This window comes from Myotis brandtii, unplaced genomic scaffold (genome assembly GCF_000412655.1).
Source record: "Myotis brandtii unplaced genomic scaffold, ASM41265v1 scaffold2803, whole genome shotgun sequence".
In the NCBI taxonomy this organism is placed as follows: Eukaryota; Metazoa; Chordata; class Mammalia; order Chiroptera; family Vespertilionidae; genus Myotis; species Myotis brandtii.
In genome coordinates, this window is record NW_005360693.1 from 214,517 (window position 1) to 229,598 (window position 15,082).

A 15,082-nucleotide genomic window follows, 5' to 3' on the forward strand; every position below is an offset into this window, starting at 1 on the left:
GCTCTCCTGCCATCACCTATGAACACCCAGCTTTGCCACCGGGGGTCCTCTCCTTCCCATCCCATCTCACTTGCTTTTGCCATTCTTTCCTCCTTGGCAATGAGAAAACTTCTCGACATGACCTCTTTTATGTTCCTTTAGAAGATTGCAAGCTCCAAGACTTTGAGAACTTGCACTTTATTCCTAAACGTATAGCAGGTGCTCGGTAAAGGCCAGTTGGCTGATTGGATGAAGAGACCACTGCCATGCATATTTGTAAAGTCAGCATCAGAAAACCTGCCTCTCAGTACAGTGCTTTCCTCAGAAAGGAGGATGCCCCTCACAGCCACAGTCTCCCTTCGACAGGACTGTGCAGACATCGCTGAAGAGCACCAGGCTGGCATTAGCTCCTGCGCACACCTGCCTGGTGACGCAGGAATGAATATGACTCCATGCCCCTAAGAGCCCTACGGGCATGCCCCAAAGCCAGTAGGACTTCTGCCCTTTCTTTCCCATCACTGAATGTGCGTTCTTGAGAAAGACTTATTCACCCACTGCCTTGGCCAACCCACACCATGACTAACCCACTTTCCCAGCCTCTGGAGCTTTCTCTGTCATGTGGTCTCCAGGCTCCATCTTCTTTCCAGGACCAGCAGCCTCCTATGACGTCAGCATTATAGGTGTTCATGAAGGGCTGAGTGACCCCAGGAGTGTGGATTATACAGATAATTAGAGGATAATCAATGCTGTAGTGGTGGCAAATAAATAAGCAATGCAGCCATTGATAGAGAATGAATAATCCTTCTTGGGAGGAAAGGAGAGTAGGGAGCATATTCACCAAAGGGGTGGTATTTGACCAGAAAGATGGGTAGGTAGCTGAAAAAAGCAGAAAGAGAATATGAAGAATTCTTTAAGTAGAAAGGAGAAGAGTCCACAGAGGAACAAAGGTATCCATGGCCAAAAATTATCCTTCAGTCCAAAAATTATCCAGGATGTGTTTATTTACATGCATTAATGTTTTCTCTCTTTCCAGGGGTAATTTTATACCTCTGGAAACTACATAAAAGCCCTTTTATTTATGAGAATTGAAAAGTCTATAAGAAAAAGATAAAAACAGTGTGACTAATGTTATCTCAGACAATTCAGAACAATTTAAATTGACATCTGGAAAGCCCATCAGCAGACATCCTCCTGTTGCTCTCTTCTCTTCCTTCTCTTCCAGCACAGTTTCCTCCATCACTCAGACCCATGTGTGTGCATGCTGGGAGCGGCAGGGAGCGGCGGGGAGCCTCAGCCCCTTGGCCGGCTGGACACTGGCTCAAGATTGGTTCTGGCTTCCAATGGAGACATGGAGTCTGACTTGGAATTCCCCTGCACAGTCCTGGTGGGGTGACCTCATGCGCATTCTGTCTTGCGATGTGTTTAGAGTGTGTGAGTGTGAACTTTCTTTATGTACAGGAAGCAAAGGAAGGAAAGTGAGTTTAAGACAACAATGGCAATCTTTAAAAATGGGTCACATTTTAAACAAAAGTATCCTAACCTGTTCCATATTTCTGCTTATTTGGAAAGAGTGCTGTGAAGCCGTCTCGACTGGCTCCTTAGAGTGAGCAGAGGCCCATTTCATGCTTTAATGCGGAGCTTGTGGTGAAGTTTGGTGAAATGAACCCCTTGGAGTTCATAGGTTGACACAGCCCTGAAAAGCCAGAGACAAAACTCGTAGCTATTAAAGAGCTCTTGTGATTAGGTTAGACTTGCTCAGATCATCTCATTAATCTTATGAACTATATTATTCAATCCTCACTGGAGGGTTTTATATAGAGGCCTGGTGCATGAAATTTGTGCACTCAGGGGTGTCCCTCAGCCTGACCTGCACCCTCTTGCAGTCTGGGAGCCCTCGGGGGGATGTCTGACTGCCGGCTTAGCAGGCTTAAGCTGGCAGTCAGACATCCTTAGCGCTGCCACGGAGGCGCCACCACTGCTGCGCTCGCCAGCCATGAGCCTGGCTTCTGGCTGAGGAGCACTACCCCTATGGGAGCGCACTGACTACCAGGGGGCAGCTCCTGCATTGAGCATCTGCCCCCTGGTGGTCAGTGAGCATCATAGCAACCAGTCGTTCCGCCATTCGGTCGATTTGCATATTAGCCTTTTATTATATAGGATGAGAAAACAAGCTCAGAACGTTGTTCCTTGCCTAAATTCTCAGTACTAGTGAAGTGGGGCAGAATCTTGGGTAGGTTCATTGGATGCCAAACACCATCACACAGTGAGGACATAGAAAGAGAACGGGGGGCGGACCAGTGAGTGCTGGCCTGGCATCCAAGCCTGTGATTGTCTCCGTTGCGGTACATTAACATGTTTGACCAACAGTTGATCCCAATAAGGGGACTTGGAAAGACAAAGAGAGTAATAGCAGTCATATGGTAAAAGTGTTAGGGTTTGTAGATGTAATGAATCAATTGAAGAAGAAAATAGTGAGGTTGAGAGGAGAGAAATAGCTTCCCCAACATCCACGCTCAACAAATTTGTTTTTGATTCAGCCTTCCACTTTTTAGTCCAAGTACTACATCATGTCAGAATGTTCCTGTCTTGAAATAGTAATCTAATAATCTCAAAAACCTTCAGGGACATGGAGCATCATTTGTTCCCTTCACCTTCTGCCCTTATAAAACACAGTTTTTGGACAATTTTCTTTGGCTCCTTGGATTTCAGCACCTGGGGGATGGCATCCTGGTGTGGTTCAGAACAGGCACATGCTCTCCTCAGGCCTACACAGCTCCGGCTCCAGGGAGCCACCCTTGGCCTCAAGTTCTTAATCTTGGTGGGGTAAGCTGGACCCTTCACCTACTTTACAATTCATGACGGCTTTGAGAATGGGAGGCGGGCCCCTATGAGCTAGAAATAATGTTCTTGGCTGCCACTTCCTTCTCTTTCTATTTTAACCCTCAGGGACATGGTTTTTTATTTTTTTTACTTCTATGAGATTTAGGAATCTTGAGGTTTTATTGCAAAAAGAATAATTCTGTGTGGTTTTAGAAGGCAAGTCACTTTGAGTAATTCAAACCCTCACTTATCCAAACACAAAGACTGAAGGACCGTTAAAGAAACTGGGCCTCATGTGACAAAGCTTTTGGCACAGAGTTGATATCTGCTTTGTGCACTGCCCATGTGTTTACCAAGCAAGTCCCATAGTCATCTTACCAGTCAGCCTGGCCCTACTCGGTTGTCTTCATGGGTGTGCATGTCATGCACATGTATGCAGATGCCTGTGCTCAGGAGCACGTGTGTGCATAGCGTCATGTGGAAAGAGGAGAGTTTCCGGCTGTTTACTAAGCTTGTAACAAATGAGGTTCAGGGATAATTAAGAGTAATTCCCCTTGGCAAAAACGTGCCTGTTTGGGTCTGCTTCTCATTTTGGACAATTGGAAAAGGCAATCACTCAAGTTTTATTGATGCCAAAGAGGTTTTCACCGTCATCAATATGGGTTACAAAAGTGCAGTTGTTGACATCTTATTTCTGGAGGGTTTTCCTTTAGATGATTGTGAGCCCTCAAGCATCATATATTCTGAAATAAGGCGGTTCCACTCCATAGTGAGTGTTCCCAATGTATTGCATGAATTTGATCTCTATAAGAGTTAGGAATCTTGAGGTTTTATTGCAAAAAGAATAATTCACAAACACATTGCCAAACCCCGGGCAGCTACATCTGTATCCATCAAGCTCATTCAAGATTTCTCCCTTGGCTCTAAGACTGCTTTCTTTGGTCTTACTTTTACCCAAAGGTGCATGAGATAAGGTTTAAATCGCACGTGAACGCTTTTAGCCATCTTTTTCACATTATGTATCCTATATAATAAAGAGCTAATATGCTAATTAGACCAGACGAAGCCAGGGCTGCAAGGGCTGAGCCCCTTGCACGAATTTCGTGCATCCGACCTCTAGTGTATATATAAATAAATGTATATCTAATAAACAATTTTTTTCAATTAGAGTTTACATTCAATATTATTTGTATTAGTTTCAGGTGTACAGCATAGTGGTTCTAATCTCATTATGTTTATACAGGGTGGGGCAAAAGTAGGTTTACAGTTGTTTATATGGAGAACAATACAGTAATTCATTAATAACAATACAAGAGTAAACAGTGGTTCAGGTATCACACACCTCCTTTTGCCCCACCCTGTGTTATTGGTAGGAATGCCTAGGTTGTGGTAAGTGGACGTTGGCCTGCTCCCTGGGCCCCACTTTGGCTGGGTCTCCTCGACTATTTGGTTTCTCTCTTGGAGTGATCCAGTGTGAGCTCCCGCAGGCCCTCAGCACTCAGAAGCCCACCAAAGTCCCCCACAAGCACTCACCTGCCTTGATGGGGCTGGGAGGAGACAGAGGGAGAGCAGCTGGCCTGGTGCTGTCCCCGGCAGCCTCTGTCCCTGGGGTGAGAGGGCCAGGCTGTGGGGCAAGGACAGCCAAGAGGAGAGTGGGAAGCTGGCTCGGCTGGTCCAGAGCTGCCCTCTGGGAGCCTGCTCCTCAAGGTGGGGGCCAGGCTGACCTCATGAAGGGGGTGCTATTTCCCTCAGGCCACCTCCCTCTGGGTTGCTCACCTGCCCTGATGGGGCTGGGAGGGGACAGAGGGAGAGCAGCTGGCCTGGTGCTGTCCCCAGCAGCCTCTGTCCCTGGGGTGAGAGGGCCAGGCTGTGGGGCAAGGACAGCCAAGAGGAGAGTGGGAAGCTGGCTCGGCTGGTCCAGAGCTGCCCTCTGGGAGCCTGCTCCTCAAGGTGGGGGCCAGGCTGACCTCATGAAGGGGGTGCTATTTCCCTCAGGCCACCTCCCTCTGGGTTCAAACCAGGTGCACAGGAAGCTGAGTCATGGTGGCTGCCCTGCTGCTCTCAGCCCAGAGGGACATGGGGAAGCTCCTGACAAGCTGTGAAGTCCATACCATAAAAGTACAGGTAGCACTACCCCAGGCAGGAAATGGGTGACCCGACAACAATATGAGACACTGAGTAACTCCATGGAAGTCAGAAGGTCAGCTATTCCTTGCTTAAAATGGAGAGTTAAGTGGAATAATGGGATACATGGAAAGGACTTGTCAGACTGTAGTGACGATTTCACTTGCTTTCAATCATTACTGAAGTCAACTTCAGGAACTGAAGTTTTTTCTTGCCAAGCCACCCTCCTCAGGTGGCTTTATTTATCGATCTCCACTGAAGCCCATGTACTCTCTACATCTCCTTTCATATACAGGGAGCTGAAAGTTAGGTTCTCAAGGCCACAGAAGATTTTAACAAGACCTGAATATTTTTCTCGAACCACCTCTCCATCACTCACCTAAATATGTGTTTCTCCCTTAGGATGAGTGTGACAATGCAATCAGTTGCCATGGGGGTGAGTAGAGATCATGAAGCATCTTTGTGGCCAGAACTGCAGACACACGGGGAGCACAGGACCAGCCAGAGCCTGGAGAGCCTGCGGGCGCCCGGGGAACCTGTGGGCGCCCAGGGAGCCTGCAGGGTCTGGCACATCCCTGCTGCACGTTTAAATGCTGACTTCACATGAGGGGCTGCCCTGGCCCTTGGGGTAGAGAAACGCCTTCTGTGAACCGCTGATGAGAAAGGACATTTAAAAAGGAACCCTTTGTAAGTGGTGAATAACATTCTTTGCTCCCCTGCTCACAGGTCTGAATTTGTGAGGTACAAATGGCCCTGAAAGAGCTTTAATGTTCCCACAACTCCCCAAACTCTGCTCATGGCATAGTTGCTGTTTGCCTTGCCCCTGTCTTTCCGACATCACTTACAAGGTGTTCCTTATAACTAATTACCTGTTCCTTACAAATGCAGATGAAGTCATACAGCATGCGAAAAATCTGAAGTTTCAACGAATATATCGACTACTAAAGGTCTATAAAGATTTGCTATTTTTAGATCTTGCCACTGATGAGGGGACTGGGGTCTGAGCCTGCCCCAAAGCAGCTGTCTCTGTTTTCTGCCTGTCGCAACCGCCCCGCCCAGCAAGGCTGCTCCATATGGCACCATGGCAACCCAGCTAAATCCCGTTTCTTCTGAATTTTGAAAATGAGACACACAGAGGGATACCAACATTGGAATAGCACATGCCAGATAAGAGAGAGGGGGAGGAGAGAGAAAGAGAGAGAGAGAGAGAGAAAGAGAGAGAAGAGATAGAGGGGAGAGAGAGGAAAGAGAGAGAGAGTTAATGAGCAGAAGCCTCTAGTCAGTGGAGCCAGTGGGAGCAGATGTATATTTAACAGCAAAACAGCAACAAAAGAAGACACAGAGACAAGAAAAGCTCATTTTCCACGTGAAGGATGCGTGGGCAGGGCAGTGGACACCCGCGTAGAGGGCTGCCTATCAGACATTTTGGTCAGTGATGTTGGTTTCTTCTCTCACTTCCCGGTTAGGCTGAGCTGTCAGGCTGGGCAGCTGCAGCTATCTGCCCGCTCATGCCTGGGGACCCTACCTGCCACAGCAGAGTTCCTCCAGGGAGCGCTCTGATGGAAGGGAAATCACAAACATAACAGGGTCAGACTAACCCAGCAGCATCCTGGGACCCATCAGGTGGGATAATGGCACGCCGAAAAGGGTACCCTGATGCCCAGCCTCTGCTTGGCCACGGCCACAGGACCAGGCGTGGGAGGCAGGACAGAGGCAGGTCTGGACATGCAATTTACCTCAGAGTGAACACGACACCATTTAAAGTCTTTTACTAGTAAGCATTTTTCCACTTCTTGATTTTCTCCCCTTTTCCTCCTCTTTGTTCCCTCCTGCGTGGAGTCACCTCCATTTAACTTTTCGTCAGCTTCCCCGGTGTTGACTCCAGGCCTCCGGGCCCACTCCTCTGAGAAAACTGGTGTTATCACATCCTGCCTGCGGGCGAGGAGCAGTCAGGGTAATTAGCTGGCGACTCCTTGGAGTGGAAAAGTTCTGCCAGAAATGCTTTGAGTTCAGGGTGAGTGCCTGAGTCATTTTTGAGTTCTGATCTACAAGCTTGAGGGCAAGAGATCAGGGAAATTAATAGCTGGCATCTTTTCTGAAGTCCATTTCTCTCTGGAGGTCAGTAGTGAGAAAGTGTGCGTGGGAGTAGAGTTGCGTAAACCGAGAGCAGCTACACCATAGTGTATAGTGCCAGGCTCTGTCCTGAGCACTTACATGTGCTAATCTATTTGCTTTTCACAACAACCGCTGAAAGAGGTACTTTATTATCCCATTTTCTGGATGTGGAAACAGGCCAAAAAGAGGTTATTTAAGTTGCATAGAGACCGTGTGAGTAAATGATGTGCCACACACCGTGGCTCTGAGAGTGATGTCCATGTTATATCACTCAGCCTTCCCATGAGTCTCTGCACCTTTCTTCATTCTTCATCCAGTGAACCTTAGGCTTGGCTATGTCTAGAGCTCTCTCCATACTAGAGTCAATTCTATTTGAAGCCAACACCTAGAATAGCCTTCAACATTTTGGGGGAAAAAAAGAAGTCTTCCTATAGACTTCGCCAATAGGAGGAATCCGTCCAGTGGAGTGTCTTGTCGGGACTTGGACTCTCATGAGGTTGCCCAGGTTCCCTGCTCAGCCTGCTGCTCCTTCCCTTGATCGCAGGGAGCGTGGTGCTTCAGAATTCTGCTGATGGGGAGGCGAGGGTGACAGGGAGAACTAAGGATCCTCCAAGACCCAGAACTGCCTTCAAAGACACACTTGACTCTGACCTGGACTCTTTTAGTTTCCAGTGTATTTTATTAAAGCCTAATTGTTTGCAAATCATAAATGATGCTCTCCTCCTGGGATCGTTCAGGACAGCGTGGGGCTGGCTGTTTGACAGAGTGAAGAGATGACTGACCTTGACCTCTCTTCCTAGGACCTTAAGCTCAGCTGGAGGTGCTGCCATGCCCCTTCCATTGACAGGAGATTGCCGGCTGAGACAGGGCTGCTGCAGGTGCCTGAGCCCTCTGATCTGCACAGGAGTGCAGTGAGCAGGACCCAGGAGGGCAGGGAGGAGGCTGTGGAATCACATTCTGGTCTTGATCGAGCCTTTGTACTTGGGCAAAATTCAACTTGAACCCCACCTTAGCCTGCAGCTCTTCATCTTTAAAATGGGGGTCATAGTAAGGCACCTAGAACTGTGCCTCACACAATAACACAGAACAAGTACTCTGGCCATCCATGAGAAGTCATCCCTAAGTGATGACAGTGACTTGGGGCACATGGGCACAGATGAATAAACACAGATATGTAAACTACCTCATCCTCTGCCTTTCATTCTAGTCATTACAGTCCATGTGTCCTTCAATTCTACATGCCCCATACAACTCATGGAACTACAAGTGCTCGACACCAGCCTGCTAAGTGAGGATTGAGGTCAAGTCTGCCTTAAATCCCTCAGGTCCTGGGATAACGGCAAAATGCAAGGTGTCTTTGCTCATCACAGGCTGCTATAGGTGCATGCAGCCCTTTGCAGACCCTCACATTTGTTCCAGCTCCATCTCTGAGCTTTTTTGCACTTCAATGAAACTTGAGCTCCTGCGAGTTTATCTTGCTGCCTGAGTGCCTAGAATTTGGTGCCTTGAGCTGTTTCTGATCCAGCAACCTTGAGCCCAGGCATTGACATTTTGTTTTTTAAATAGAGCAGCCCTATAACTCAATCCTGCTTTTTAACACAGACAAAATAAAACACTTAATTATTATCTTTTTTTTAGTTGATTTTCCCCCTCCAGGATGTCTTTAATCTTCTAAATTCTTCTAAACTCTACTGATTCTTTAAAGCCAGACAAAACAAAACCCTTAATTATTATATTTTCTTAGTTGATGTTCCCCCTCCAGGATGTCTTTATTCTAAATTCTTCTAAACTCTACTGATTCTTTAAAGCCCCTGTCCCAGGTTTGTACCCCCTCCCCCCACCAATTCATACCTAGTAACTAAAAACAAAGTACACAATGGTTTAGGTTCTTCAGGAAAAAGAGAGCTCCCAGTAGAGTTGGAAGCTTGTTCTGAGGCTTTCTTTCTTTATTCAATTTATTGGGGGGCATTGGTTAATAAAATTATATAGGTTTCAAGTGTACAATTCAATGTTGTGTCATCTGTATGTTGCATTATGTGCCCATCACCCGAAGTCAAATCTTATTGCATCACCATATATTTGACCCCCTTGACCCTTTACTACCACTTCACCTGGGTCTTTCACTTCTAAATTTTCTTTCATTATTCAATTTTTTTGGGGGCATTTGTTAATATAATTATGTAGGATTCAAGTGTACAATTCAATGCTGCGTCATCTGTATGTTGCATTATGTGCCCATCACCCAAAGTCAAATCTTATTTCATCACCATATTTGACCCCCTTGATCCTTTACTACCACTTCACCTGGGTCTTTCACTTCTAAATTTTCCTGCGCCATTGCTCCATCTGGGAACAACATGATCCCAAAGGGGCTTCTCCCCTCCTCAGAGCTCAGCTACCCCATGTGGAGAATTGGGTCCAGTATTTTTGCCATAGTGTCCGTTAATTTTGCCATAGAAGGATGATACAACTGGTTGACACTTTGATTTTTTTTTTTTGTTTGGCTTCATTTCTCCATTGAGGTGGTGGTGGTAGTCTTAAAATAGAGAGTATTTCTTCCAGATGACAAGGAGTTACCCAAAAGCTGTTTTTTTATTTTTATTTATTTTTGTTTCTTATTTTTAAAAGTTAATTTTGCCATAGAAGGATGAAACAACTGGTTGACACTTTGATTTTTGTTTGTTTGGCTTCATTTCTCCATTGATGTGGTGGTGGTAGTCTTAAAATAGAGAGCATTTCTTCCAGATGACAAGGAGATACCCAAAAGCTGGTTTTTTATTTTTATTTATTTTTGTTTCTTATTTTTAAATACACTTCAGGGGGAGGAGAGAGTGAGACACCAAGGACTCTCTCTGAGGGCACAGAGTTGAACACACCTTCCCCATAAAACAAAGACTAGTGCTTCGGTGCAATCCACAAAGTGAAACCAGTTCTTTGTGCAGCATTGCCATGAATCTTCACACATTTTAAATGTACATAAATAAAATCTTTTAAATTTTATGTTCTGTTAATATCTTTTTTATTTTTTGTAATTTTATTTTTTATGGCAAAATTACCTTTATGACCAATTAGTTATGTGGTGAAATGTTTGTGGCAAAAATGCTCATGGCAGATGTGTCCTGGGAAAGTACCCAGTGTCATGGGGAACGACAGTAGATTGGAGGTCCTGGGTCCATGGTGCCCTCAAGATGCTGCATCTGGCATCCCAACTTCCCTAGTGCCTGGATACCCCCTTCCCAGGATAATTCTTCCCCCACAGCCTCTGCCTCCCCTCTAGGGCCCTGATCCTCTTTTCCACCCGGGTCATCATCAGTCTGGCTTCCCCTCAGAAGGAGGTCTTCTCTCTGCCTCCCCAACTCCACCCCTTCTCTGGGTCTAGGCCATGTCCTGGCACCGCTATGCTCTGGCTACCCAGAGACCGAACATGTAGAATGAGAATGATTTCTGTGGGCTTCGTTGGGTGCTGGCCACCTTCCTGCTCCAGCACATGGTCTTCATGGGACCAGGAGCACAACTGTCATGCTCATCACTCAGTTCCCAGGACAGGTGCTCAGGCCCCCTCGCCGAGCGACTGGCCACTGGAGTATTTCATTGTGTGCCAAGAAGTGTGCACCCATTCTCTCCTAAGTGCTCTTACCACTCCCATGAGGGAGACACTGTTCCCATCCCCATTTCACAGATCAAGAAACTGACTCAGCCCTAACCGGTTTGGCTCAGTGTATAGAGCGTCGGCCTGCGGACTGAAGGGTCCCAGGTTCGATTCTGGCCAAGGGCATGTACCTTGGTTGCAGGCACATCCCCAGTGGGAGATGTGCAGGAGGCAGCTGATTGATGTTTCTCTCTCATCGATGTTTCTAACTCTCTATCCCTCTCCCTTCCTCTCTGTGAAAAATCAATAAAATATATTTAAAAAAAAAAAAGAAACTGACTCAGAGTAACTGAGGGAGAGATTCCCAAAACTGGCTGACCATCAGAATCACATGGCAGTGTTTGGAAAATATATATTTCTGGACTTCTTTCCAGACCTCCTAAGTCCTCATCTGGAGTCTAAGTACCTGTAATTTCCACGAGTTTACCAGGACCTTCTGATAACAGCAGAGTTTGGGAAGGACTGACTTAGGTGTTATTCAGGACCAAAGCTAGTAGGGCAGAGGGTCATGCTTTTCATTTGAACAGAGCTGGCTCCAGGCCCTCTGCCTGCCACAGAGCCCGTGGTGTGAGGGGAACTCACCCGCCTTTGGAAAATGGAGCCTCCCTGAGGTTCCAGGTCACAGTGAGCCAGTGCCAAAGCAGGACTTGGAAGCCAAGTCCCGACTCTGGTCCAATGGCTCAGTCCCTTCCCTGGGCTGCTTTCCTGTGCACACTGCCTTATTAGTTGCTCTTGGCACCAGCATTTAGATAAATGATCAGAATTACTTTAAAATGTTGTATTTATATGTAAAAATTAAGTAATTGGTCAATGTAAGATGACAGAAATGAGTGCTATGTCACAGTTTTAAGGGCTGATCATTTTCAAACGAGGTGACATCTGAATGCGGCACAAGTGAGCTTGCTCTGTGTGTAGGCATTGGCCCTGTCCACCTTCCCTTCTCAGAGGTACATGGTGGAGGAAGTGGGAGAGGCCCTGTCTACCTCCTCAGAGGAGAGCATTGTGGGTACTGACATCAGTCCATTTGCTGGGCCGGGAGGTGGTGGCAGCTCAGCTCTCTCGGGGCATCAGTGCTTATCGGAACCTGTGTTAGAAAGCAGGGCGGAGAGGCGAGGGCGTACACTCACTGCTCCGCAGAGTGCACACACAGCCCGGCAATTCTCCAGCGCTCATCAAGAGAGTGAGTGGAGGTGCTTCCCATCAGCCATGCAAGGATGGCCTGACTGCGAGTGGCCAGGAGGTGCCGGCCTTGCAAAGATCCTCAAAGTAGAAACGACAGGAGCAAATATGTAAGTTGGGTGGATCCTGTATTAGAAAGTGGCCCGTTTGACAGAAACGTAGAGTATGTGAAAGAGAGAAGTGTCCAATGAAAGTCACTTGTACCTACTTTTGGAGATTTTTGACTGCTTTGGTGGACAAAAGTGATTACTTTTTCATTTGATTTTATTGGTCATTTTGATTTTTGTTTGTTTTTGTTTGTGCCTGCCTGGCGTCCATCTCTCCCTCTGGTAACAACTGCTCTGCTTTGCATTGGTGGTGTCTCTCTCCATTGGGTAGCTCTCTGGTGGGACTGTTATTCGAGTTGTCTTGACCCACCCCATCTCTGCTGACCGATGAAGGAGGAGATGACCCAGACCAATTCACAATTCTCTCCTGGGTTTAATTTGCATCTCGCTGACAATTAGTGAACATGTTTCCATATGTCTATGGGCCTTCTGTATGTCCTCTTTGGAGACGTGTCTATTCAGATCCTCTGCCTATTTTCACACCTGCCAGAATGGCTGTCATCAATAAATCTGCAAACAAGAAGTGCTGGCGCGGATGTGGAACCCTCGAGCACTGTTGGTGGGAATGCAGACTGGTGCAGCCACTGAGGAAAACAGTATAGAGTTTCCTCAAAAGATTATTGATGGACCTGCCTTAAGATTTAGTGATTTCACTTTCGGGACTTTATTGGAAGAAACCCAAAACACTAATTCAAAAGAATATGTGCACCTCTATGTTCATTGCAGTGTTATTTACAATAACCAAGCTATGGAAGTAACCCAAGTGCCCATCAATAGGCAAGTGGATAAAAGTGCTGTGGTGCATATATACAAGGGAATATTTTTCAGCCACCAAAAAGAATGACATGTTGTCATTTGTGGCAGCATGGAAGGACCTAGAAGGCATTATGCTCAGTGAAACAAGTCATTCAGAGAAAGACAAATACTATATGATTTCATGTGGAAGCTAGTGAACAAAATAAACTGATGAATAAACTAGAAACAGAGGCATAGATACATGGAACAGATCCATAGCCTCTAATACAAAATATTTTTGCTTTTATAAACCACAGTTGTTTTCTGCTGCTACCACACACGTGCGCGCGCATGTGCACACACACACACACACACACATGGGATACATGAGGCTAAGGAATACCCTCTTTATCCTGAAGGTGCCGTTGAAAGGCACCACTGGAGAATTGCATGGTATTTGCCCTATGCTTTAGGAAATAACTTGGTAGCAATATACAGAATGAATGAGAATGAAGAAAATTGAAAAGTCAAGGTCAGTTAATTTCAAAACCATCTCTACCATTGGCCATGTGCCAGGCCCTGAGTTAGCTACTTGTATGTAGAATTCCAAATTAAATGGAGCCAGGACCCTCTCACTCTTTCCCTTCCCTTCGTCCTAAAGAACTGACCATCCAGTAGGGAATATAGTTAAAGGACTAATCTTTGACTTACCTGAGGAGAGTTTGTGGTGCTATTCTTAGTTTCATAGAACTTTCTACAAAAAATTCCACTGTTTTATAATTTTAATGTGCTTGTCTGTCTCCCTTACCAGACTCTGAGTTCCACAAAGGTAAGGCTTGACTCATAGGGCTTTAACATGTGATCATTGAATGAATAGATAAGTGGATGCATGGACATTCAAGCTAAAAATAAAGAGGTTGGGCGATAACACTGGCAACACACAAATATACGTGTAATCTGGACACTTGCCGTAATGAATCCAGCACTAGGCAGGTTTGTGGGTGTGGCATGAAGGAGTGGGAAGACTTAGAGACAGGAGTCTAGCTTCAACCTTGAACTCCTCTTTGCCCTGGGCCATGTCATTGCACAGCCTGCCTCACCTCCCCTTTCTCCAGTTCTGATCTCTCTCTCATGGATTTTTTTTTTTTGTCACATATCTCACTTCTCAGATGACCTTTTGACGTTGCTTTTGTTAAGGTACATCCTTAATCCCTTTTAGCTGTGGGGTACTTTCGTATCTTACAACTTCTTTTCTCAGCCAATTCTCATGAAGATGTCAGTCTATCTTTCTAGTGCTTTCTCTCTGGCTCACTCTGCAATGGAATACTGACTGGTAACAAAAGGGGAGTGTCCCCTTTCCCCTTACATTCCACATCCACAGTTTTGGATGCTGCCCATACCTGCAGGTTGAGATCTATCCCAGCTCTGAGATCAAGCCTGACCTAAAGCAAGAAGCACCTATTCAAATCCAGTCCTCAGAGAGATCAGGCTCAGTTCATAGTCACAATACCATTCTCCTGATCCTCACCCTGGCTTTATTCTCTGTGTTTGAATTTCTGTCTCATTAACCTCTAGGATACTCATTGCTTGTAATGGCCAAGTGGCTATGAGTGAAGGTGGGTGGAACTGGGAATACCGATAGAGGCCAGGGCCTGAAAACTTATTCCTAATAAAGAAAGTAGAAAAATACAGGAAAACGGGAGTTTAATATTTCTTCAGGATAGTGCATCATACTGACTAGGAAAGAGGCCTTGAAACCCATTGCACAAGTTCCTATCTGGCTCTACTACTTACTGCCAACTTGACTGTGGGCAAGTTTTTTAACCTCTCTTAACCTCAGATTCCTTGTCTGTAAAATGGGGACAATAATAGTCTGAGTATTAACTGAAGTTATTTGTGTAAAGTGTTTAACAGAGTTCTTTGCACATAGTAAGTACCTAGTATGTACCTTAACTATTGTCATCATCATCATCACCACCATCATAATTTCCTCAATTACACATCCATCCTTGTCTCAGTTGACTGGTCTTTCTTATCTCACAAGGCCTCACAGTCCCATGGGAAGAGGCCATATCAGGCCTGTCTCCTCCAGCACAGCAGGCCTGGCCTTGGTGCAGGCTGAAGTCGGCAGAAGGCTCATCTCTGGCTACAGAGTGAGACTGAAAGAGAAGAGACAGCACAGAAGCCAGAGTCTGACCAAAGAGCCTTGAAAAACCCAAAGCTAAAAAGTTATCTGAGAAGAGATTTTTAGGAGCGAGAGACTGATAATACACTGATGAAACAGACCTTCCTCACATGTTTGCCTAGAACTGAAAGAATCGCCATTCTCACCATGAAGTTGCAAGGCATAGGAATGTGTTCAAAGTGAGAATCC